The sequence below is a fragment of the Mustela nivalis genome (assembly GCF_964662115.1).
Source record: "Mustela nivalis genome assembly, contig: HAP1_SCAFFOLD_1032, whole genome shotgun sequence".
NCBI lineage: Eukaryota > Metazoa > Chordata > Mammalia > Carnivora > Mustelidae > Mustela > Mustela nivalis.
In genome coordinates, this window is record NW_028135632.1 from 37,352 (window position 1) to 61,854 (window position 24,503).

General features: G+C 53.5%; 1 long non-coding RNA gene across 2 annotated transcripts; it reads left to right on the forward strand.

Annotated features, from left to right (window-relative positions):
• The first annotated feature begins 697 nt into the window (after positions 1-697).
• Positions 698-22,706, forward strand: LOC309857655. 2 transcript variants are annotated; one of them, XR_014307836.1, is made up of 3 exons: positions 698-4,082; positions 4,198-4,365; positions 19,500-22,706. It is a non-coding gene; the product is annotated as an uncharacterized lncRNA (long non-coding RNA). The 2 variants fall into 2 exon arrangements; XR_014307837.1 differs by lacking the exon at positions 19,500-22,706 and having other exon boundaries at positions 698-3,083; positions 3,822-4,082; positions 4,198-4,491.
• The last annotated feature ends 1,797 nt before the right edge of the window (positions 22,707-24,503 follow it).

Below are 24,503 nucleotides of genomic sequence, written 5' to 3' on the forward strand. Positions count from 1 at the left end.
ACCTCACGTAAACGCCCCACAGCTGAAGGCGCACAGAGAATGAGGCCCCTGCCAAGGGCGCCCGGCCCACCCTGAGAGGGAGGGAATCCAAAGACACGCTCCCCCCCCTCCCCCGCCAGGCGAAGAAGGCGGAAATGTGTTTCGCCAGCGGGTACCCTGCTGACAAAAGCCAAACAGCCAACAAGTGGGAGCCCGACTTGGCTCCCCAACGCTGTGCAAAGAAGGCGGAGCGGCACTGACTACAACTCCCAGAAGGCTCGGCGCAGCCTCGGAAAGGACTTGCTCGACGCAGGAGGCGCTACGTGTTCTGGGATTTGTAGTCCGGGGGCCAGCAGGTCCGAGCGACTCCTGGGACAAAAGAAGCGGCTTCTCCTCCTCGGGTGGGTCCCCCCAGCTTGCAGAGCTGGTCCCCGGGATGGTGGAGGGCCGCGGGCTGCGGGAGAGGCGGCCCACAGATAGTCCCCGGGCTCCCTGCTCGCCTGCTCTGCTCGCCCTGAAGACAGAGGGGAGCCCGCCCTCCCGAAGCCGGCCCTGCGCGGAGGCGGAGTGACCGACGCCAAAGAGACCAGAAGGCGGGCAGGGGGCGGTCCTCGCGGGGGCGGGGGCGGGGACGGGGCGGGGCGGGGACGGGGGCTTGGCGGGGACGGGGGCGGGGCAGGGGCGGGCCCCTCTCGGCCGCCGGGGGAGGAGGGGAGGGGGCGGGCGGAGAGGCGGGCGCGGCTACGAAGACAGAGGCGCCGAGAGACCCCGAGGTGACCCGCGGGCGGACGAGTCAAGGACGCGCTGCGGCTGGGGCCAAAGCAGAGGGGCCCAGGGGGACACAGCGGAGTCGGGTTCCGACCGAGGGGCCCAGGGGGACACAGCGGGGTCGGATTCCCACGGAGGGGCCCAGGGGGACACAGCGGGGTCGGTTTCCGACCGAGGGGTGTAGGGTGCCGGGAAAGGGAGCAGTTAGCGGGAAGGCCTGAAGTCGGCCTCGGGCAGGCTCGGTCCCGGGCCGCGGAGGTGTGGAACAGACCCGGTGTGGGAACCGAGGGTTCAGAATGGGTTTCAGGCTGTACTTGGAAGCAAGTCGTTCCTTTGGGCGGAGGATCCTGGGCGAGAGGTGGGCAGGCAGGTCATCAGCGAGGGCAACTGGACTCAGTCCTTTCGGGGACCTCAGGGAGCTGGTAAAAGGCCTCCGACTGGCACCCGGGCACGGAGGGTGACCCGCTCCCCTCTCTGTGAGGAGGCGGTTCCCAGGGCACGGATTCTGGCACTTGGACAGGCGCAGTCCGGTGGCCAGAGAAAGCCCTGGGTGCAGAGCCGCGGCTCACGCAGGCAGCGGGAGGCGGATGTGGAGGAGAGGCGGGCGGGGTGTGCGCGGAGAGCGGGGCGCGCAGGCATGGTCCGTGCGTGGGGGCGCGCGGGGGAGGCCGGTGGGGAGCCGGCGGCGCGTGTCCAACTCCGGGGATCAGCGCAGTCAGGGTGGACGGCGGAGAGGTTCTCCTCCGCAGGAGGAAGAAGAATGAGGAAAAGACACGGAGAAGCCAGGACCAGGGAGACGGGAGGAAAACCCGGAGCCGGTGGCGTCCTGGACACCCAATGTGAAGCAGTGACCAAGAAGGTGCCGGCTCTGCGGTTTGTGTGCCGTTTGCCCTGCGGTGGTCGGTGACGACCTTACCGTCGGGGCTCTGGGGGACTCGGGGGGAGCCCGACTGAAGGAGGTTCGTTCTTCTTTCTTGTAGTAGCTGCTCTCGTTAAAATCACACTGGTAGTCTAAACATTGACTTTTGAATGTAGAGAACTGCTGACCAGGAGAGCTGGTTCATTTTTAAATGTTCATTTTCATAACGAAGGGCTAAAAGGCTCCTCCAGGCCCTCCCGCGGCCCAGATTCGCAGTCTCCGTGGCTTGACCTCACCTGCCCTCTCTTCTGTGTCAGATGCCTTTTCAAAGGACACCACGTGAGTCTCTGCCTCACGACCAAGGCCTCAGAGGCCACATCTGGAGGTCAGGAAGGGGAACAGGGACAAGTGTTGGCCTCAGGTTCCTGAGCTGTGTGCCCAATTAGTTGCTGCCTTTGTGGCAGGACAAACAAGGTCCCCAAGTCTTCTGGGCAGAGCAGGGAGGGGCTCGGAACATTTTCCTATGAAAAGAAATTACCCCAAACTGCCATGGCCAACCGTACCTGGGCCTACAAAGAGCACTGTCCACTCTTGCAAGCCCAGAGTCTCTGGAAAGGGTCCCAGGGAAGAGCTGCACTTGGAAAACCCCTTTCTTCCCTCCAAGTGTGTGGGGAAGAGTCTATGTGAAAGGGGAGTCTGCACAGGCAACCGAGGACGGGTAGGGGTAGGGCTTAGGGGTTAGAGGTTGGGGTGGGGCTGGGGGTTAGAGGTTAGGGGTTAGTGTTAGGGTTAGAGGCTAGGCTTAGGGATGAGAGGGTTAGGGTTAGGGTGATGGGGGCACGGGCACATGTGGGGGAGCAGTATATACTGTGTGTGTAACCTGTGGGTGGGGTAGGGTCCGTGTGGACTGAGTGTTATGGGGCAAGGGTGTCTGGGCGGGAGAAGGGTTACCTGTATGTGTGCGAAGAGATACCACGTATGTTCGGCCATATATAAGAACGTGTCTGTGTGCGAGGTCGTGACGGGGTCAGCATGCGTGACCCTTAGCAGTGCTGTGGCTGGGCAGGTAATTTTATTGACTAAGAATGTCAGTGTGGAGGTGTTCTCCTGTGGCTGGGGGGAGAGCTCAGTCTTTGCATGCTCCCCTGGGCTGAGGGACTGCCCATGTGCGCTGGGCACGGAGCATTCTGCGTTCCATCCTTGAGGAGCAGGGTCTTGGGGTGGCTGTAATACCTGGTTAACCAGCAGCCCCAAGAAAGTGACTTGATAGCTGGGGTGCCGTGGGGAGCAGACAGGAGGAGCACTGGGGGTTTCCCTGGCCCGGAGTCCTAAGCTGCAGCTGGGCGAGGCCTCGGGAGCTCCTGCAGACAGGCCTTGTGCTCACCCTCAGGGTCTCATCCGAGCTGATGGAGGCTGCCTGGGCCTGGTGAGCTGCTTGCCCACCTGCACTACCGCACTCTCCTGCACTTCAGTAGAAGTGAGTGGGCCGCCCCGAGGGGAGAGGAGTGAGTTCCTGGGAGCCAGTCAGTGGTGACCCCTTCTCACCTGAGTCTGGGAAATCAGTCAGGGCTCCCCCTTTGAAAGGCACAGCTGGTTTTCAGACCACAGCATCGCATGTGGCGGGCTCTAGGTTTTTATGGGTGACTTAGTGTCACTCCTTGTTTTCATCTGGCCGGTGCCATCACAGATACTGCAGATAACGTGGCTTCAAAACAAATTATTTTCTCACAGTTCTAGAGGCTAGGAGTCCATTTCTGTTATTCAAGTCACCCAGCTATTCAAACACCCCAGTGTTTGCTTGTGGCAGCCCAAGCCATTAGACAGTGAACACTGGCTAACCAAGAGAGTCAGTTTAACCTTTGGGCCTCAGAGCAGTGGAGAGTCTCCAGCCCCACTGTGAGACTCCCAAGTCCCCGTCTCAAGCAGGTTCAGCAGGGACGCTGTCTAGACGGCAGTCCTGCCTGTAGGGGAGGAGAGGTAGGAGGACAAGTGGCCCCTGCAGAGAGGCTGATCACGGTTGGTGGGGCAGCTCCTTTTGGAACAGGCCAACCCTGGGTGTCTCCAGCCTCCAGAAATGCAGCTGGAGATGGAGCTTCAGGAAGGCCAGTGGGGGAGGGGTCAGTAAAACGCCACCATGTGGGCCGTGCAGCACTGTGTCCTGAGGAGCACCCCTCCACGGACTCGTCTGCAGAAGTCCTACCGCATTTGCCCACAGGTCCACCTCTGCCTGTCAAGTCCATCGGCACATGGGACACTCGTTGAAAAGCAAGGGGCTCTAACTTGGAGAGAAAGGAGGGAGCAAGAGACAAGACCCACGTGGGGTGTGACCCTCTGGCCACAGTCCCCCACCCCGGTAGAAGAAGTACGGCCATGATTTGGTGAGGCTGTAGCGTCCACTCTCTGGAAAAGCAGACTGATATCCTGCCGGCCCCAGCAGATGAGCAGGGGTACCTCATCTGTTTTCAACAGAAACCAGGTAAAGCCACTCCTTTCTAATGCCCCTGAGTCCCAAGCCCCCTTCTCCTCCCCTGGGCCCCCAACACACCCCAGGTCAAAGCTCCTAAGGCCCCCTCTCATTTTCTTCCCAACAGCCCTCCTGGAAGTGAGTCATTGAGAGACAGGGAAGGAGGAGGGGTTGAAAGTGGAAGGAGAGTGTAACGCTCCCACCAGACTACGTCCGGGCAAGAGGACACCAGGGTGCTAACTGCTCGGACACAAGCAGATACAGCGTGGCTCAGGCAAGCTGAGAAAAAGCACAGGTAAGGAAGAGCCCAGGTGAAGAGGGTACCATGGCCGTGGGGCATGCCACAGCTGGGACGGCTGAGGACATGGCTGGGACATCTGGGAACGTGGCTGGCTTTGGGCATTCCCACCTCCGCAGTGCAGTGTCGGAGATGAGGCCTCAGCCATGAGCATGGCCCCATAGACTGGGCACCACAGTGGCTTTGGGGGCACGGTTGCAGTTTAAACACTTCACCTGGATAAGGAAGGGAATGTAATTTTTTCCAAAGGAGGAAAGGTGAGTTTGGTGGCAGGGGAGCCTAGGGAGAGCAGAGAGGAGACGTAGAAACAGTGGGAGAGTGGCCTGGCATTTACACAGCATGCAATAGTCTCGGAGGAGCTACTTTGTGGAAGCTTTGAGAGGTCTGGGCACAAGCAGGGGACATCGGTTCTAGGGGATGTAAGCCCCTCGTGACTCTGTCCCTGATCAGAAGAGCCGAGGCAGCCATCAGGCCTGCCACGCTGTCAAGACACTGATGGAAATGTGAATTAGAGAGGAGCCCCAGGGACATCTGAGAGCTTGCAGTGGGTGGGCCTCAGCTGGTGTAGACCCCCTGCCTGCTTACTTCCTCCATAAGGACAATCTTATCTCTACCTTCAGTATTTCAGTATAACTGACTTCTTCTGGTGGCTATTGTATCCAGGATTGGGAGAGTCGAATGCCTGCAGCCTGCTTTATGCATCCCTCTTCTGGACAAGTGGCTTCCATTCCCTCACCTCTCGTACCTCTCATCACTGTAGTCAGGGTCTGGTGGGGTGATTAGCAGCCTTCATGCAGCCACTCCCAGACAATCCTCCTCCCTGACTTCTGGGCAAGGGTCCCAACCTTTGCTGACTACACAATCCTTGTCAGATCTTCCCAATGTCCCTCTGGCTTCCCTCCTCTGCCCAGGGGCCACTGCCCACACAGGGAAAAGTTTCCTGGCTACCTTCAGAGCTTTGAAAACACACACACACACACACACACACACACACCACCGGAGAGTGCACGTATGGCTTCAACCACTTGTGGCTTCAGTTTGCTCATACCCACCCCCCAAATATGCATCTATACACCAGACTCATGTTCTAAACTCCAAACATACATATTCAAACTGCCCACTCAAACCTCTGCTTGGGTGCCCCACAGAAACAGAATGGACACTTTTAGTGCACATCCTCTCCCCGTAATAAACTGTAACTGTGAGCATAGCAGCTCCTCTCAGTCTGTGAGGGCTTCCAGCAAATCCTTGAACCTGGGGGTGTTCTTGGGCCCCAAGGAGCAGTTTCAAGCCACACTGTGCACTTGCACCTTCCCTACTCAAGCCCATCCCCCCTCACCGGGTCCAGTGAAATGCTCCCCCCGCCGTCTCTCTCTCGCTCTCTCTGCTCTAGCCGTACCAACTTTCTCTGTCCCTGAAACATGCCAACCTCCTTCCACCTTCGAATGGCTGACTCTTCATCATCAAACTTGAACTCAAACGTCACTTCCTCACAAAGCCTTCCTGACCTTACAACCCAAATCATCCCACCTCCCAGGCCCTCTTTCTGTCAAGCCATGGGTCAGGGTTAAGGTCTCATCTGAAGGCTTGACCTGAAGAACTTACCTTCCAAGCTCAGTCTCGTGGTTGTGGTCAGGTCTGGTCCCTTGTCACATGGGCCTCTTCATGGGGTTGCCTCCCAACATGGTAACCAGCTTGCTCAGGGTCAGCATGAGGCCAAGGTGGAAGCCTTTTTTTTTTTAAACTGAGGCATAGTTGACATAAAACACTATTTTAGTTTCAGGCATACAATGTAATGATTTGATATTTGTGTGTTTTGTGAAATGATCACCACAACTCTAGTTAACACCTGTCACCATATATAGTTACAATTTTTTCTTGTGATGAGAGCTTTTAAGATCTACTCTCTTAAATCGACTCTGTCAAATATCCAATACTGTCTTATTAGCTATAGCTGATACACGCTGTATATTACATCCCCATGACTTACTTTTTTTATAACTGCAGATTTGTGCCTTTTGACACTCTGCGCTCATTTCGCCTCCCCCACCCTCCACCTCTGGCAACCACACTAATCTGTTCTCTGTATCTATGAGCTCAGGAGTTTTTTGTTTTGTTTTTGTTTTTAGATATCAAATATAAGTGAGATCATACAGTGTTTGTCTTTCTTTGTTGGGCTTACTTCACTTGGCATAATTCCCTCAAGGCCCATCCATGTTGTTGCACATGGCAAGACTTCATCTGTTTCTGTGGCTGAGTAATAGCCACAATAGTGTGTGTGTGTGTGTGTGTGTGTGTGTGTGTAATATCCCACATCCTTCTTATCCATTTTTCTGTCTGAGGTTGTTTTCATGTCTTGACTCTTGTAAATAATGTTGCAATGAACATGGGGGGGTGCGTATATTTTTTCAAATTCGTGTTTCTACTTTCTTTGGAGGAATACCCAGAAGTAGAATTTCTGGATCATGTTGTATTTCTATTTTTAACTTTTTGAGGAACCTCCGTACTTTTTTCCACAGTCAGTTGCACCATTTTGGATTCTCACAACACTGTACCAAGGTTCTCCTTTCTCTACATTCTAGTCGAGACTTGTCATGTATGAGGTCATATTTCATTTTGATTTGCACTTCCCTGATGATGAATGATGTTGAGCATCTTTTCATGTATCTGTTGGCCATCTGTATGTCTTCTTTGGAAAAATATGTTCAGATCCTCTCCCGTTTTTTTTCACTGATTGTTTGTGTTTGCTATTGATTTGCATGAGTTCTTCATATATTTTGTATATTAACCCCTTATCAGATATATGATTTGTAAATATTCTCTCTGACTCTGTAGGTTGTCTGTTCATTTTGCTGTTGGTTTCCTTTGCTGTGCAGGAGTTGTCCAGCTTATTTATTGTTGTCTTTGATCCCTTTGCTTCTGTCATCAAATTTTAAAAATCATCACCAACACCAAAGTGAAGGAGCTTTCTGTCTATAGTTTCTTCTTTCTTAATGGTATCAGGTCTTACATTCAAGTCTTTAATCCATACTTAGTTAATTTCTTTGTATGGTGGAAGAAAGTGGTCCAGGTTCATTCTTTGCATGTAGCTGTCCAGTTTTCCCAATACCATTTATTGCAGAGACTGTCCTTTCCCCATTGTATATTCTTGTCTCCTTCATAGTAAATTAATTGAGCATATATGCATCGATTTAATTCTGGGCTCTCTGTTCTCCTCTATTGATCTATGAGGCTATTTTCATTCCAGTATCATACTGTTTTGGTTACTATAGTTCTGCACTATAGTTTGAGATCAGGGAGCATGATTCCTCCAGGTTTTTCTATCTCAAGATTGCTTTGGCTATCTAGGGTCTTTTTTGGTCCCATACAAACTTTAGTGTTGTTTGCTCTATTTCTGTGGGAAAATATCACTGGTATTTTGATAGGAATTGCATGAATCTGTAGATTGCCTTGGGTAGTATGGACATTTTAACAATACTAACTCTTGGGGCACCTGAGTGGCTCAGTCAGTTAAGTGTCTGCCTTCAGCTCAGATCATGATCTCAGGTTCCTGCGATGGACCCCCGTGTCCAGCTCCCTGCTCAGTGGGGAGCCTGCTTCTCCCTCTCCCTCTGTCCCTTCCCCCATTCATGCTTGACAGCGCTCTCTCTCTTTCTCTCTATCAAATAAATAAATAAAATCTTTAAAAAAAAAAAACAATATTAACTCTTCCAGTCCATAAGCACAGCATATCTCTCCATTTATTTACATCTTCTTCTATTTCTTTCATTACTGTCTTAGAGTTTTCACCTTCAAATCCAAAACCATTTCCCTGAGCATGAAATTGTCTTTCCATTTGTTTGTGTCATCATCAATATCTTTAATCAGTGTTTTTACAGTTTTCAAAGTACAGATCTTTCACCTCCTTGGTTAAATTTATTCCTAGATATTTAATTCTTTTTGTATTTTATTCTTTTTGATAGAATTGTAAATGGGATTGTTTTCAGTTTCTCTTTCTGATACTTCATTATTAATGTACAGAAACGCAACAGATTTTTCACATTGATTTTATATCCTGCATCTTAGCTGAATTCATTATTAGTTATAACAGTTTTTTAGTGGGTTTTCTATATATAATGTGTCATCTGCAGATAGTGACAGTTTTACTTCTTCTTTCCAATTTGGATGCTTTTATTTGTTTTTACTGCCTAATTGTTCTGTATAGGACTTCCAATACTATGTTGAATAAAAGTGGTGAGAATGAGCATTCTTGTCTTGTTCATGATCTTAGAGGAAAAGCTTTCAGCTTTTCATTGTTGAGTGTGATGTTAGCTGTGGGCTTGTCATATATGGCCTTCATTATGTTGACGTATGTTCCCTCTACACCCACTTTGTTGAGAGCTTTTTTTTTTTTTAATCTTAAATGCATGTTGAAATTTGTCAAATGCTTTTTCTGTATCTATTAGGATGATCATATAATTTTTATCCTTCATTTTGTTAATATATCAATTGATTGATTTGTGAATATTGAGCCATCTATCATCCCTGGAATAAATCCTGCTTGCTCGTGGTATATAATCCTTGATTATATAAGGATTACTGGATTCAGTCTGCTAACATTTTGTTTGGGATTTTTGCATCTATGTTCATCACAGAGTCTGCTTGTCCCTCTCCCTCTATTCCTCCTTTCATTCTCATTCTCTCTCTCTCCCTCAAATAAATAAAATCTTAAAAAAAAAAGAAAATTCTGGGGCACCTGGGTGGCTCAGTGGGTTAAAGCCTCTGCCTTCAGCTCAGGTTATGATCTCAGGGTCCTGGGATCGAACCCCACATCAGGCTCTCTGCTCAGCTGGAAGCCTGCTTCCTCCTCTCTCTCTCTCTCTCTCTCTCTCTCTCTGCTTGCCTCTCTGCCTACTTGTGATCTCTGTCAAATAAATAAATAAAATCTTTTTTTAAAAAAAGTCTGTTTTGTCTGCTCTAAGTGTAGCTAGCCCAGCTTTCTTTTGGGTACCATTTGCATGGAACCCCCCGTCCATCCCTTCACCTTCAGAGTGTGTGTGTCTGTGTGTGTCCTTATATCTAAAGTGAGTCTTGTAGGCAGCATATAGATGGGTCTTGTTTTTTATACATTTAGTCATGTTATGTCTTTTTTTTAAAGATTTTATCTATTTATTTGACAGAGAGAGATCACAAGTAGGCAGAGAGGCAGGCAGAGAGAGAGAGGAGGAAGCAGGCTCCCTGCTGAGCAGAGAGCCCGATGCGGGACTCAATCCCAGGACCCTGAGATCATGACCCGAGCCGAAGGCAGCGGCTTAACCCACTGAGCCACCCAGGTGCCCCATGTTATGTCTTTTGATTGGAGAATTTAGTCCATTTATATGTAAAGTAATTATTTGATAGGTGTGTCTTATTTCCAATTTATGAATTGTTTTTTGGCTGTTTTTGTAGTTTCTCTCTGTTCCTTTGTTCTCTTGCTCTCTTCCTTTGTCGTCTGATGAATTTCATTAGTGCTATGCTTAGATTCATTTCTCTTTATCTTTTGTGAACCTACTATAGGTTTCTGGGTTGTCATCACCATGAGGCTTACATATAATAGCTTATATTTTAACAGTCTTTTTTAACTTGATAATAACTTAAGTTTGAATGCATTCTAAAGTTCTACATTTTTAGGGGCACCTGTGTGACTCAGTCAGTTAAGCATCTGAGTCTTGGTTTCGGCTCAGGCATTGACCTCATGGGTCATGGGATCAAGCCACAAGTCAGGCTCTGTGCTCAGTAGGGAATCTGCTAGAAAGAGTCTCTCCCTCTGGACCTCTTCCCTCTCTCTCTCTCTCTCTCTCTCAATCTCTCTCTTTCTGTCTCTCTCTCTCTCTCTCTCTCTCTAAAATAAATACGTAAATCATTTTTTTCTTATATTTTATTTATTTGAAAGAGTGATCATGAAAGAGTATAAGCAGGGGAGCAGCAGAGGGAAAAGCAGGCTCCCCACTGAGCAGGGATCTCAATGCAGGGCTCAGTCCCAGGACCCCAGGATCATGACTTCAGCTGAAGGCAGACACTTAACCAACCAAGCCACCTAGGTGCCCCAATACATAAATCTTTTATTTTTTTTTTAAGATTTTATTTATTCAGGGAACCTGGGTGACTCAGTGGGTTAAAGCCTCTGCCTTCGGCTCAGGTCATGATCCTAGGGTCCTGGGATCGAGCCCCGCATCGGGTTCTCTGCTCCGCAGGGAGCCTGCTTCCTCCTCTCTCTCTGCCTGCCTCTCTGCCTACTTGTGATCTCTGTCAAATAAATAAATAAAATCTTTAAAAAAAAAAAAGATTTTATTTATTCATTTGAGAGAGAGAGCATGAGAGGGGAGAAGGTCAGAGGGAGGAGCAGACTCCCCACAGAGCTGGGAGCCCAGTGCAGGACTCGATCCCAGGACTCCAGGATCATGACCTGAGCCAAAGACCTGAGCCACCAACTGAGCCACCCAGGCACCCCTACAGAAATCTTTTAAAAAAATAAATCTCTACATTTTAAGTCTCCCACATACAGAGTTTATGTTTTTGATGTCACATTTTACATCTTTTTATCTTCTGTGTCCCTTAACTAATTGTTGCAGTTACAGCTGTTTTAATCACTTTTGTCTTATAAGTAAATAATCCACTATCTTTACTCTACTTTTCCAGTGAGATTTATACTTTCATATGTTTTCTTGTTCATACTTAACATACTTTCTTTTGCGCTTCAGGAACTCCCTATAATGGTTCCTGTAAGGTCAATCTAATGGTAATGAACTCCTTTAGTTTTTGCTTGTCTGGGAAACTCTGTATCTCTCCTTCAATTCTGAGTGATAACTTTTCCAGGTAGAGTATTCTGGGTTGGAAGTTTTTTTTTTTTTCAGCACTTTTTTTTTTTTAAGTAATGTTTTAAAAAATTTTTAAGTAACCTCTATGCCCAATATGGGGTTTGAACTCAAAACCCCAAGATCAAGAGTCGCATGTTTCACCAACTCAGCCAACCAGGCACCCCTTTAGTACTTTAAATATATCATGCCACTCTCTGCAGGTCTGGCAAGATTCTGCTGAAAAATCTGCTAATACTCTTGTGGGGGTTCCTTTATATATAACAAGTTGTTTTTCTCTTGATGCTTTTACTGTTCTCTCCTGTCATAACGTGTCCTGGTGATGATGTCTTTGAGTTCATCTCCTTAGAAGTCCGTTTGCTTCCTGGATCAGAATGTCTGTTTCCTTCCTCAGGTTAGGGACGTTTTCAGGCATTACTCCAGATAAATTTCCTGTTGCTTTGTCTCTCTCTCTCTCTTCTAGGAGCCATATAACATGTATGTTAGTGTACTTGATATTGTCCTTGAAGTCCCTCAAGCTATCTTTACTTTTTTTTCCTGCACTAATTTTTCCTTTGCTTCTCTGATTGGGTGAGTTCCACTGCCCTGTCTTTTTTTAATTTTCCTAGGAGAGGGAGGGGTAGGGACAGAGGGAGGGGAGAGAATCTTAAGCAGACTCCATGCCCATCCCAAGCCCAATGTGGGACTCATCTCATGACCCTGAGATCATGGTCCGAACCAAAATCAAGAGTTGGATACTTAATCAACTGAGCCACCCAGGTGCCCCACCACTGCCCTGTTTTAAATTCACTGACCCTTTCTTCTGTTTCATCCAGTCTGTCATTGAACCTCTCTAGTGTATTTTTCAGTTATTGTTCACTTCCAGACTTCTATTTGACAGTTTCTGTCTTTTTTGAGGTTCTCACTGTGTTCATCCTTTCTGCTTGCCAAAATATTTTCATAACTTCATCTCAGAAGTGATGCTCTTTCACTTCTGCCATTACGCAGAGCATGGCACCATGAGGGGGATACTAGGGCAGTTTAGAGGCTTTCCCAGGCTCTCATCTTCCTTCACGCTCTACTCTAAGTCCTGCCTCTGAGCTGCCCCTAGCATCTATCCACACTGGGCCCTTAGGAGCTGAGAATAAAGGGACACCCCACATCTATGCACTTCTGCCGCCATATGTTCATCTCCCTCCTCTAGACTGTTCTCCCCACTCCCACATATAGCTCTAGGGGCACCTGGGTGGCTCAGTCAGTTAAGCGTCCAACTTTTAGTTTTGGCTCAGGTCATGATCTCAGGGTTGTGAGATCAAGCCCCACATCAGGTTCCCAGCTCAGTATGGGTCTGCTTGTCCCTCTCCTTCTGCTCCGTCCTCCGCTCTCTTTCCCTCCCCCTGTGTGTGTGTGTGTGTGTCTCATAAATAAAAATAAAATCTTTAGAAAGAAAGAAAGATATTTCTAAAATGTTCTAAATGCCAAAGACCAGGTTGAATATGAGGCTTGTGCATGGGGAGATGGGAGAGTGTCCAAGCCAGAGAGGGATATTGCAAGCCCTCTCCCCTGCTGGTGAGGAAAGAAGTGACACTGGAGGGCGCACCAGCAAGCCACAGACAGCATCCCCAGTGACCAAGCCCAAGAAAGAGCTTGGATCTGGGCTAGAAGGACCTGGAATTACGAGACAGATGCGGCTCTGGACGAAGCACCTGTAGCCCGAGTACCTCTGTCAGTGCAGTGTCCTTCCACGCCAGGAGAGTAACTGGATCACACAAAGCCACCCGTGCTCATGGATGAACACCGTGCCAGCCTTACAGGATGGTGCAAGTGCCAGTGGCCCCAGACCCTGGTCTTACAGTTTTGTGATTGGAAAAAAGGCCTTCTACCCCTCACAGCCTCATCTGCCGTGTCATCAGACTCTTCTCGGCAGCCCCAGGAAGAGCAGCAGCAGGGTGTAGGGCCTACACTGGGCCACTACTTCTCTAGAGACAGAGCCTTGAAAAATGACTGTGGAAACCCCTTCCCACCCTCAAACCTGTGAGGTCCAAAGAGGCCCCTGTTCCTGGAGTTGGGTAAGGCTCCAGAGCCACCCGCTAGGCCTTCCCAACGCCCAAGAAACCAGGGCCCCCGGGGCTCGGGGGGTGCTGGGCCCATGTGCCTGCTCACACCTGGCTTTCCTCCTCCGGTGCCCAGATGGCTGAGGGGCTGCCCGCTCCCGCCCTCCTCACGCCTGTGTCCTGTCCCTAGATACCACAGGCACTTCCCTACTGTCCCTGAGAGGGTTTGGGTCCCCATCCGTGGTCCTGCTTTCCCAGGGTGGACACTGATGTGGGTCCTCCGGGAAGGAACACAGCGCAACCACGAGGGGGCGCTGCCCCTCCTTGAAATGCCTTCCAGCCCTCCTGGATTTCCCGCACAATAAACATGTGGAAATGAAGGTGAGCAGACAGGAAGCTGGGGGCGTGCGCGGGGGCATTATAGCAATGGCCACGTTCCCAAAATTCTGGTCCTGTTCTAGGCCTCAAATTCACAAGAAGGGGCTCATGTTCCAGAAGGTATCTGCCTCTAGAAATTCGGTTCTGACATGGAATCTGAGCCCCCATTTCTGGGTTGGAGTTCTCTTGCCATGGTGTACATTAGCCACTTGAACTCATCCAGGGACCAGCCTAATTCCTAAGACTTAGAGGGACAGCAGGGAACAGAAGAAAAGGCATCTTTGGAATCAGCAAAATTTTCCCTGGTAAGAAGCTGAATGTCCCTGAGCAAGTCACCCACTTGCTCAGGGACGAGCAAGAAGAAAGAAAGAAAAACAAGTGCTGGTGAGAATGTAAAACGGTGCAGCCAGAACAATCTAGTGGTTCCTCAAAAAGTTAAACAGAGAATTGCCATGTGACCCAGCAATTGCACTCCTGGCATAAACCCCCCAGAAAACCCGAGAACTGGTACTCAAATACATACACAAATGTTCACTACTCTCAATGGCCTAAATATGGAGACAACCCAAGTACCCAACAACTGATGAAAGGGTCAAGGAATTGTGGTGGACCCGCACAGCAGTGCGGAGGGAGGGAGGGGAGAGAGGGAGGAAGGCGCGCGAAGGGGACCGAAGGGGACATCAGTCCTGAGCAGGAGACAGGATCCTGTTCCGTTTCCTCCACTGTGACTTTGGCCAAGCTCTTAGCCTCTCTGGACCTCTGTTTCCTTATCCAGAACCTGGGCAACACAGTGATTGTTGGCTTCATGGTTCAAAGGAACACCACCGTGCCTACCGCACTAATAATACTAGGAAAAATAGTCATCGTTATTGCTATGTCATTCCTGCTGTCCCTGTGATGTTGGGAGCAAGGACAGGAGAGCAGACATGGCTGCAGAGAACCTGGAGGGATGGGGTAGGGGCGTGTATGGGACCAGGGAATGAGAGGTGGTCTCCTTAGTGACCGGGCGGATGGCACTGACCACAGATAGGGCCGGAGGACCCAGCTGGGCTGGTCCTGTACCTGCGGCTTGCTGAGGCTGCCCACCAGATCTCTGTCTGGGCAGCGTCATCAGGCCCCAGGGACACTCGGAGCTCCGAAGGCCAGACTCGGGCCCTCCCCCACGGCAGCTCCGCGCCGAGCCCTCAGCCTGAATCACCCGGACCCGAGCTGCCAGTCCCCTGGCCCACAGCCCGACCCGGAGGGGGACGGAACGGGAAGGGTTAAGCCGCCGCGCGCCGGGTTGGGGGTTGGAAGGGGGAGCTGCCGCCGCCGGCGAGTCGTCGCGATTGGCTCGGCCGCAGGACCCGGGGGCAGCTGCGGGCGGGCGGCCGCCCAGACTTCCCGGACGCGCCTGGCGCCTCCGCTGCGCCGCCGGCGGCCTCCGGGGACGCGCTGCCCGGCTGCCTGGGGACAGCTCTGCTCCAGCGCCAGCCCCCTCCCTCCGCCCAAGTCTCCCGCCCCGCTGCGGGGCGGCGGGGACTGTCTTTCTTGGAGCTTGTCAACCGCGGCGACAGCGAGGTTGTCAGCGCGCTCCAACGCGCCACTGGGAAGGGTGCCACCAGCCAGCCAATGTAGGGGCTCCTCCCCTCCGACTCCGGTAGGGCTGAATCGGTTTGTCCTGACGTCTAGGCATGGGGCAATCTGCCAGGTCCCACGAAGCTGGGCGTAGGAGCGGGCCCGTGGGCTGATCGCTCCAAGGAAAAAGCCAGGTCTGGATGCTTTTCCCCCTGCCTCTCCCCACACCGCCCCCCAACCCCGGCCTCCAGGAGCTTCTCATGCCATACAAATAGGGGTGGACTTGTTCCCTGGGCACACGGCGCCTGCCAGCACCCTCCTGGGGAGCCCTCATCCACCCCCACCACGGCCAGAGACCTTGCTGTGGGGAGCAGGCCGGCAGGCTCCCCCACCACCACTGGCAGCCATTCAAGCTAGAATCCTAACGGGAGATGGAAGAGGCTCCAGAAAATCCAAAACTGGAGGCTCTAAATGTGTGTGACAAGTGTTCATAGTCGCGGTTGTTGTTTTTAAAAGTGTAGGTATGCTTGTGCTGGTGAGACGGACACTGTTGGAAAGGATATCAATTCGGAGAATTTCAGTGCAAATAGAAGACAAGGTTAAGACTAAAATGAGGAAGAGATTATGGACAAGTTTTCTCCACTTCCTCTGGACACTGCAGCCACGTGCCTGCACCACCCCCAGGAGAACCCTGTGGGCCTCAGCCCTGAGCAAGATTTGGGGGAAGGACATCTGCACTTCCTTACTTGGGCCTTGCCCCCTTTTCCTCATGAGGAGCCTGGACCTAGGCTTCATCCTCTGCCTCCCTGACCCTCGCCCCCTCTGCCAGCCACCCTGTGTTGGCTCCTCCCTCCTCACCCCCTCCAAGGCTGCTCTCCCTCTATAAAAGGGCGAGACTCTCCCTCCAGCCCCCTCTCCAAGGGGAGGAGGCAGCGAGGCGATCACCTGTCCCTCATCTATCACCCTGAACTGTGCTTCACGATAAAATTACTCATCCTCAGCCAGTGATAAATGAAATCAGTCTGGAGGCAACCACACAGAGTGGGGGTGGGGGTGCCCCATTCAGGGTTTCTGGGCTCAGGCAAGGGAAACGCAGGTGAATTGTCTCTGTTAGCACGCAGCCTGGCGAGGACCAAGTTAGTAGATTTGTGTACCCTAATGTGTACTCTCGGTACAAAGACGTGTATGTGATTCGGTGTTTGTGTGTGCTGAGCCAGCCTGTCTGCCCTGCAGAGGGATGATGGTGGACGGGGGTGGGGGCCGAGCCCTGAAGCAGTTGGACCGCAGAGTCCAGGCAAGGCTGTAGAGAGAAGAGGCCGCATCCCCAGAGGAAGGGGCTGGAGGGATCAGAGAACTGTGGTGAGCCGAGGAATGGGGTGCTGGGGTGGAAAGAAGGAGGGGCTGGGTGTCTATGAGCTTTGGCTGGTGCTGGAAGGAGGAAGCAGGTGGCTCCTGAGCACGGAGGCAGGGTGACCCCTGACTTGTCGCTGCAGGGACGCACCTCCAGCAGCTTCAGAAGTCAGAGGATCCCTTGCCCATACTAACTGGAGCCTCTGGACTTGGAGGTATCCAGAGGTCAGGCAACTCACAACCCCAGGCACCAGAATGATATCCAGCGTCTCCTCTGGATCCTTCCGGGTCCCCTGCTTTCTTCTGCTTGCAGCCCAGGAATCCATGAGAACTCCTTAGCTGATAACAAAAGGGTTAATTAATAATCAAAATGATGAGCTCAGGGGCAGGGCTTGGCCCAGAGCAGCTGTGGGCTCCTTTGCTAAAGCACAGAAGTCCAGAGGACCAGACCCCAAAGCTACTCTGTCACCTACCAGCTGTCTGTAAAAGGCAGAAAGGGCACCTATCACACAGGTTTGTCTAAGAGCACTTGAGAGGATGCTTATGAACAGCCACCTCATTATGACACCGGCTTGCAAGGCCTCCTGAGCGCTGGCTAGCCCCTGGAGCAGAGGGGAGACCCCTCGGGGGCTCACAGTGTTCAGGTAGAAATAGCAGATTCCTGTGCAAGTCCGATCCAGAGCCAGAGTGCTGGAAATGCAGGAAGTATGCTCAGGAGTTCGAGGGACGATGGGCTCATTCGGAGCACAGAGACCCAGGAAGCTTCAAAGAGGGAGCAGCGTTTGAGACTGGCGTGGAAGGGTGAGTGGAACTGGCCCGAGGGTACTGGTGTCAAAGTGCTGTTCTGGGATGTGGGTGGTCCAGCCTGCTTCCTTTCCCGACCCCCACACCAGGAAGAAAGGGCTGTGAGAACCGTTCACTTTTGTGCCTGGCACAGAGACAGACTTCGAGCTGATTGAGAAAACCAGTGTGTGTTCACCTTGCAGACAGCGGGGCGACGGAGTTCATGAGTTGAGAAATGACAGCTTGAACATTCTGGACAGTATGGGACAGGCCATTGGGGAAATAGCGGGACCCTGTGAGGGCTGCCCACAAGGCCACACTCAGGGGAGCAAGAGCAGGACAAGAAGGAGGGGTCTCGTCGGACAGACAGCTCAAGCTTGGGAGGACAATGCCCGGCAGAGGGTCTGTGGTGTCTGTGCTCCTTGGGCATTGAGCTTCCCATAGTCACTGCCTTTGAAAACAGTGCCTTGTGGGCACAGAGGTCACCTCTCAGGAGAAACACTGGCCTCTAAGCTCCCCGGGTGTCAGCGTGTGTGTTCATGACCGAGGCCACTGTCCACACTGTCTACAGAGTAGCCACTTCCAGGCAATAAAACAAAGCCGGCATCTTTAAAGCTTCTCTCCACTCCCAGGGACTTTCCAAGATTGAATTTCCTTCCCTAGTGGCAGCACCCTAGGGCACTGGTGCTGGAAGCCCTCCCAGCTGAGGGATGGACCCCCGGTCCGCAGCCCGTCAGGGTCTCCCCGCAGTGGACTTCGCCCCCACTCCCAGCTCGTGCTGCTCCAGGCAGAGGTGCCCTTCTGCGGTTCATGGGCTGTGGCCTCTTTCCTCTTTCCCTGTCCTCCTGGTCCCCACAGCAAAACTACGATTGGCTGAAAGGTCCTAGAGGTGGACGTGACCAGTGGGTACTGGGCTGGGAGGGCTTCAGGGAGCTGTGCCTTTCAAGCCCCTGACCACGGAATCCTTTCTGACGCCTCTGCCCTGGGCTGGGGTTCAGGATGACCCAGACTTTCCCAGGCTGTGATGGGTCAGCAAGTGATGGGGCCAAGGGTCTGTTGTGCTGCAGGTTGCGTGGGCCATGGGGCTGGATCACGTAAGCAGTCCAAGCTCGCTCAGAGCCTCCCATATGCAAGGCCTGCAGCAGGGATGGGGCACACCGGAGGCACACTCACGGGACGGATGTTTGGACGAGACAGAGCAGCCAAACATACCTGCCTCCCAGAAACAATGCAAACACCAGACAAAGTACAGAAAACATGGCCCTCAAAACACTGGGCACCGGGGGATGAAGAGGGGGAGTCCCTGAGAGGCCCCAGCTCACCTCCTGAGCGTTTCCAGCTGTGGTGCAGGGAGGGGACCCAGCAGGTCCCGGGGTCCCCACAAGGGCAGACATAGAGCTGGGATGCCTAGGCAGCCAAGGCAGCGAGTCCACAGGAGGGAGCTCAGGAGAGGAGAGTCCTAGAGGTCTGCAGAGCGTGAGGAACGTGCCTGAAGCCCGGAAAGCCACAGCGAGGGTCGCGGCCAGTCCTGCCCAAAGCTCACACAGGGCTGTGGAGCCTGCTTGGTCCAGTGGTCAGTCTGGAAGACCTCACCTCACTGGGGCGGAGTACCAGTTGGGTCTTGCCACCATAGAAAGGGACAAAATTAGCCCTAAACCAAACGCTGCTCTGGTTCTCCCAGCAAAGCCTAAAAGCAAGACCTGAAGGAACCAAATTTCTTCCAAATGACTTCATGATGTCCAGAGCAAAGTACAAGAATATTTTTGAAAATAGCACCCATCAAAGTTCACAATCCTAGTCACCCGATGAAAAAATCACCAGGCATGCAAGGAAGCAGGAAAATGCGACCCATGAGAAGGAAAACCGGTCACTTGATGTTGACCCAGAAAGGACAGGATGGCAGGGTGAGAGCACGGAGCTTGAAGGGGCTACAACTGTCTCTGGGTGTCCAGGAAGCCAGAGGACAGGCTGACTGCGTTAAGTGGGGATCTTCTGGGGCTGCTAAGAAGAAGTCAGTTCTGGGAAGGGGTGGACTACTTGGATGCAGAGCGAGGGGGGAGTCGGGCTCTGCCCCGGACCGGGCAGGGGGCTGGTTGAGCCCTCTGCCGCCCACCCCATGCAGACTTGGGAGGCCTGGCCCACGGCAGGTGCTGGGTGCATATTAATCGTCTTGCTTATTCTCCTTCCCGTTTTACAGGTGGAGACTCCACAAGGCCACGGAGCCGAGAAGTGGCAGGCTCAGGGCCCTGCACAAGCAGCCTCGGGCCCTCCCCCACCCCCAGGTCGCACCACACTGGTGGGGTGGAGGCTTAGGGGAGAGCCTGAGGAAGCAAGCCGATGAGCCAAGGAGGCGCATCCGAGCGCAGGTCCAGTACCGCTGGCCGGCAGGAGGCAGGTGGCCGTGCCCACCCCCCGACTCCTTCCACATCCTCCATGCAGGGCTTCCGCGGTCTGGAGCCCCCCACCCCAATTTCCCAACCTTACCTCGGCCTCCCCAGTGTGTGGGTAGAGACAGGGAAGCCCAGTGGACAGGCTGGGAGCCCTGCCTGAGGGCACCCATCTCAGTAATTACCGGAATTGCCGCAGTCCCCGCTCGGCTGCAGCACCCCTCTGCAGCCTTTGCCCTCAGCCCCCACCTCTGCACACCTCGGCAGCTCCAGCCCGGGGTGGAGGGACAGCCCGAGGGGCACAGCACCGGCTCCCAGGTCCCCCAACAGGCCCTGCCCTGCTGCAGCCTGGGCCCCGGGGACCTCCAGCAGCACCAGCTAGACGCTCCCCATGTCTGCCCACCGGACCAAGAGCCCAGGGCTGGACGCAGGAAAACCAGATGAGCAGGGAGTGAGGGCCACGCCTGCAGGTGTGCACTCAGGGACAGGGGGTCGCTCACCCACCCAGGAAGGCACGTTCACGCCCAGAGGAGCGGACACGAACCCAGATACAGACCTTTCCCTTCCAGCCCAGGGCGCTTAGGCCACGGTGAGGGGCGGTGTGTGGGTCTCTCTTGTGTTCCTCATAATGACCACTGCCCTTTCTGAGCAAAAACGGCGGTCCGGGAGCCTGCAGTGCTTGACCGACCTCCGCACCTTGCAGAAGGGGAGGGTCTGAGGCTCAGAGAACAAGGCTGAAAGCTCGCCTAGCTCCAGAATTGGCCTCCGGGCCAGCGGCAGCCCCTAAGCCTGCACCAGAGGTCCAGGGTCCTGCCAGGGAGGGGCTGGGGCCGGGTGCAAAGAGCGTCCTCACCCGGAGTCTCCACAACAAACAGCCGCTGAGAGTCAGGCCGAGGCAGGTGGTGGGACCGCCGCTGGCTCCTTCCAGGCCCCTGGCAGCATGAGCGATGGCAGGCTGAGCGATAAGAAACTAATAATTTATGTTTCCAGCTCCCGCGGCCGCGGCGCCAAGGGAAGGCTGGGCCACAGCCGCCTCCTCACACCGAGCGGCCATGATCCTTTATTGCACAAATTATTAACGACCAAAGAATGAATGACTCTATAATCAGATCAGGGCTGCCAGCACTTTTCATTTCGTTTATTTGTATAAATTCTCAAGTCGGGGCCTAGCCTGAGCTCAGAAAGCCAGTCTCATGCTGGACGGGTGCTCGGGCATCCACCTGGACAGAGCACACCCCGCCCGCCCCCTCACCCAGGACTCCACCGGGGGCTGAAGACAGAGGGTGCCGAGGAGAGGGGCAGGGAGATGGGCCTGACTGAGCTGGTCCCCTGGGCCGGGGTCAGGGCTCTGTCCTTTAGCCTGCCTCAGAGCCATCCCCGACCTGTTCTCAGGGCCAGGGGCTAGCCCAGGGCTCGGCGGGGAGAGAAAGCTCGCCTGTCCCTTGCACACACACCTCTGCCTCCCGCCTGTCTTCACCCTTCTTCCCCAGCGCCTGCCTCTTCACACAGACGGTCCGGGCCAGCAGCAGCCCCAGGCCCCGTGCCCCGCTCTGTCTGCTCCTCCTGCCTCCCAACCTTTCTCCCCTTCTCAGGCTGATCTCTCCTCTGCCCTCCCTCTGCCTGTGCTGCTGCTGGGCTGGGCTGTCCTCCCTTGGGTGCAGGGACTCAGACCATGAGGTTCCTATGTCAGCGCTGAGGACTGAGCTGCCCGTGGCCCTCTCACAAGCCCACTTTTAATCCCACTGACCTCTCGTTATACTACAGCACATAAATTCAGATTTGGAGAGCTTATGTTCCATCATAAATTGGGCTGGCAGACTTCCGATCAACAAGATAAAGCTGTCTCCTGTGAGGTGGGTGTTTTATTAGTCTTGGCCTCGGTGCTGCAGTCACTGGACTGGGGGAGGGGGCTGAGTTGTCTGCGCTGGAACCCTCCCGTGCTGTTCAGGGTAGCCCGATGGTGCCCAGGGATCTGAGGGCTTCCTGTCCGCACGGGCAGGCACCAGGAACATAGGCACCCCCTGGCCTAGGCTGTAACTGCCACTAGACCCCCATCCCCCACCACCAGACTCAGTCCCCAGGTGGGGCACTGGAGGGTCAAGACAGCGGCTCCGTGTGCAGCCAGACACGTGTCTGTCTGCACCCCTCCCTCCCTGGTAGACCTTTGAGATCCTGGCCAGAAGCAGAGTAGGATTCGGGGAAAGGGAGCAGCTGGTTCTGCCTGGGACCCTGGGGGCCCAATGGCTGGACAAGGGGCCCAGAACGAGGGAAGTCAAGCCCCCGGCTCCAGAGATGTGATGGCCCCGTCCAGCTGTCCTTGCTGGTGCCGACACAGACCACATGGGGCGGTCTTGGCAGCTGTGTGCCACTCCGGGCTCCTGCCCCTCGCCCAGAACTGGGAGTGATGTCTGCTGGCCTTGCCTGCCCCCGCCTAGAGGTCAGGTCTTTCTTTGAAATCTCAGTCTCTGTCAATACCACCTCCCTCTGCCACTGCCACTTCCAGCCCAGCTTCTGTGCCGGCCCACCAGAATCTCTTCTCTGCGAAGTCACCCAAATCAACATCCCCCAGGGGACTCCTCCTGGCCCCTCTGAGCACCCTTGTCTGCCAACACCCTTGCCTCAGCAACACAATAAGAAGCCTGTGGGTCCAGGGTATGTGCTGGTGTTCTGGGGGTACAGGGGAATCTGACAGGAAAGGAAGGTAATCCAGGGAGGCTTCTTGGAGGAGGCATTGCTGCTCTAAGTCTCGAAGATAAGCAGGTGGTAGCAGAGCCAACATTACTACCATGCACAGAGAGCGCAGAACCTGGATCTCCAGTGCTTTTAGAGACCACAAAAACATTTTGCTTTTAATATCCCTCAAAACCAGAAGGGAAAAAAATGAATAATGAATATATGAATTATATGAATTATTATGAATAATATGAATATTAATATATGAATAATAATGAATATTGAATAATTAATCTGCCATGGATTATATTCATCTTTATATTGATAGAGTTCTAAAGCTTTTATTTATTTATTTATTTATTTGACAGAGAGAGAGATCACAAGCAGGCAGAGAGGGAGAGAGAGAGGGAAGCAGGGTCCCTGCCAAGCAGAGAGCCTGCTGCGGGGTTCGGTGCGGGGCTCAATCCCAGGACCCTGGGACCATGACCTGAGCCGAAGGCAGAGGCTTTAACCCACTGAGCCACCCAGGCGCCCCTATGCTGATAGAGTTCTAAAACAGAATTTAAAAGTTTCCAGTGGAGGAAAGGACTCCCAAATGCAAAAGTTGCTACACACGTGGTCATGGAGCCGCGGAATAGTGATATGAGGGGGCGGCGCTCTTGCACAAAGGCAACGACCCAGCCTTGCTCAGACACTGAAGGGAGACAGGGAAGCAGGAAGCTGAGCCCTGGGGCAGAGGCAAGGTCTGGAGGCCAAGGGTCCTGGACTGTTCCCGAGAGCCCCTGGAGAGCAAGCGGGCCAGATGTGCCCATCGGGCACTGGGTGAGTGGGGGCAGAGTCTGGGAGTGTCGCAGAAGGGGCCAGATTAGGTATTTGCAGGAAAGGGTTCTAGAAGGGAGCACAGATGAGCCTCGCTGCTCGACCAATGTGGGGCAGCACGGTGCCCGCTCTCTGAGGGACGGTGAGCAAGACGGGAAGGGGTTTGGGGGGCTGCGGGGTGGGTGCCTAGGGCAGGCTATAGACTTCTGAGTGTCTGGACCGAAGCTAGAGATTCAGGGTCATAGTCTGAGAAGGAACCACAGAAGCACTTGTGGAAGAGAAGAGTGCCTAGGGTCGAACCCAGCCCCTCAGCCGTCACCCGTCACCACTCATTCACCCACCAACCATCTATCCCTCAAGCCTATACGTTGCAGGGGTGAGTGAGGCAGGAATGAGAGGTGAGGCTGATCTGAGGAAACGGTCTCAGGGCGTGGGACCACGAGGGCCCCTCATCTAATACACAGCAAGGCATCCACTAGAAGCACTAAAAAATCTCAGCGTGTTGAAGCCAAAACAGGGTATCAAGCGGAAGCTGACGATTTTGCCAAGGGCTGTGTTCCAGCTGGAAGGTGGAGGACCCAGCAGGAGTCCTGGCTTTGCCCCTTACCAGTCACGTACCACCCACCGAGTCTCTGAGGCCCCAGGAGCTCAGGGGCCCACACGTACCTGCTGGACCTTAGACACGCTGCCACTCAACAGCCAGCATGTGGCAGGCTTGGGTTTTGGCAAGGCCACCCGGTCTGGAAGAATGCGCTGTCTGTTCTCCTGCAAGGGCTCTAGAGCATGCTGACGTCTGTTAGCATCCACACGTACGCAGAGCATAAGGGTCAGGCTCCTTCGTCCTGAGCAGGGCTTGAGGACCCCACATTTGGGGATGCCCATATTCTGCTACACGGAGGTAAAAACCTCCTCAGACCAGCCCAGTCTCGCCATAGGCTTCTTCAGCTCCCACTCCCCCTGGGCCTTCAAGCAGCCTGGCCAGTCTGCAGGTGGGAAGCCCCCAAGCACTGACCTGGGACTTTGTTAAATGCCCGGGAGAACATGCCAGGACGTGGCCTTGGACGAAGCCCTGGAATTGCTTCTCTTCACTGGCCGGAGGCAGGTTCGGGTCTGGCCTCTGCAAATGGGCTCTGCTCAGGGTCTCAGCCCATACCAGGCTGTGCTCTTCAGCCTACCCACTGCTGAAACTGCCCCTGGGGTACCGTGCCTAACTTTGGAAGGTTGGTTGTCACAGAGTTCCCGTTCTCATGGCACAGTGCGCAAGGTCCCTCCATTGTGGAACCAGAGACACCAGCACAGAAGGTGCGCTGACCCCACGGAGG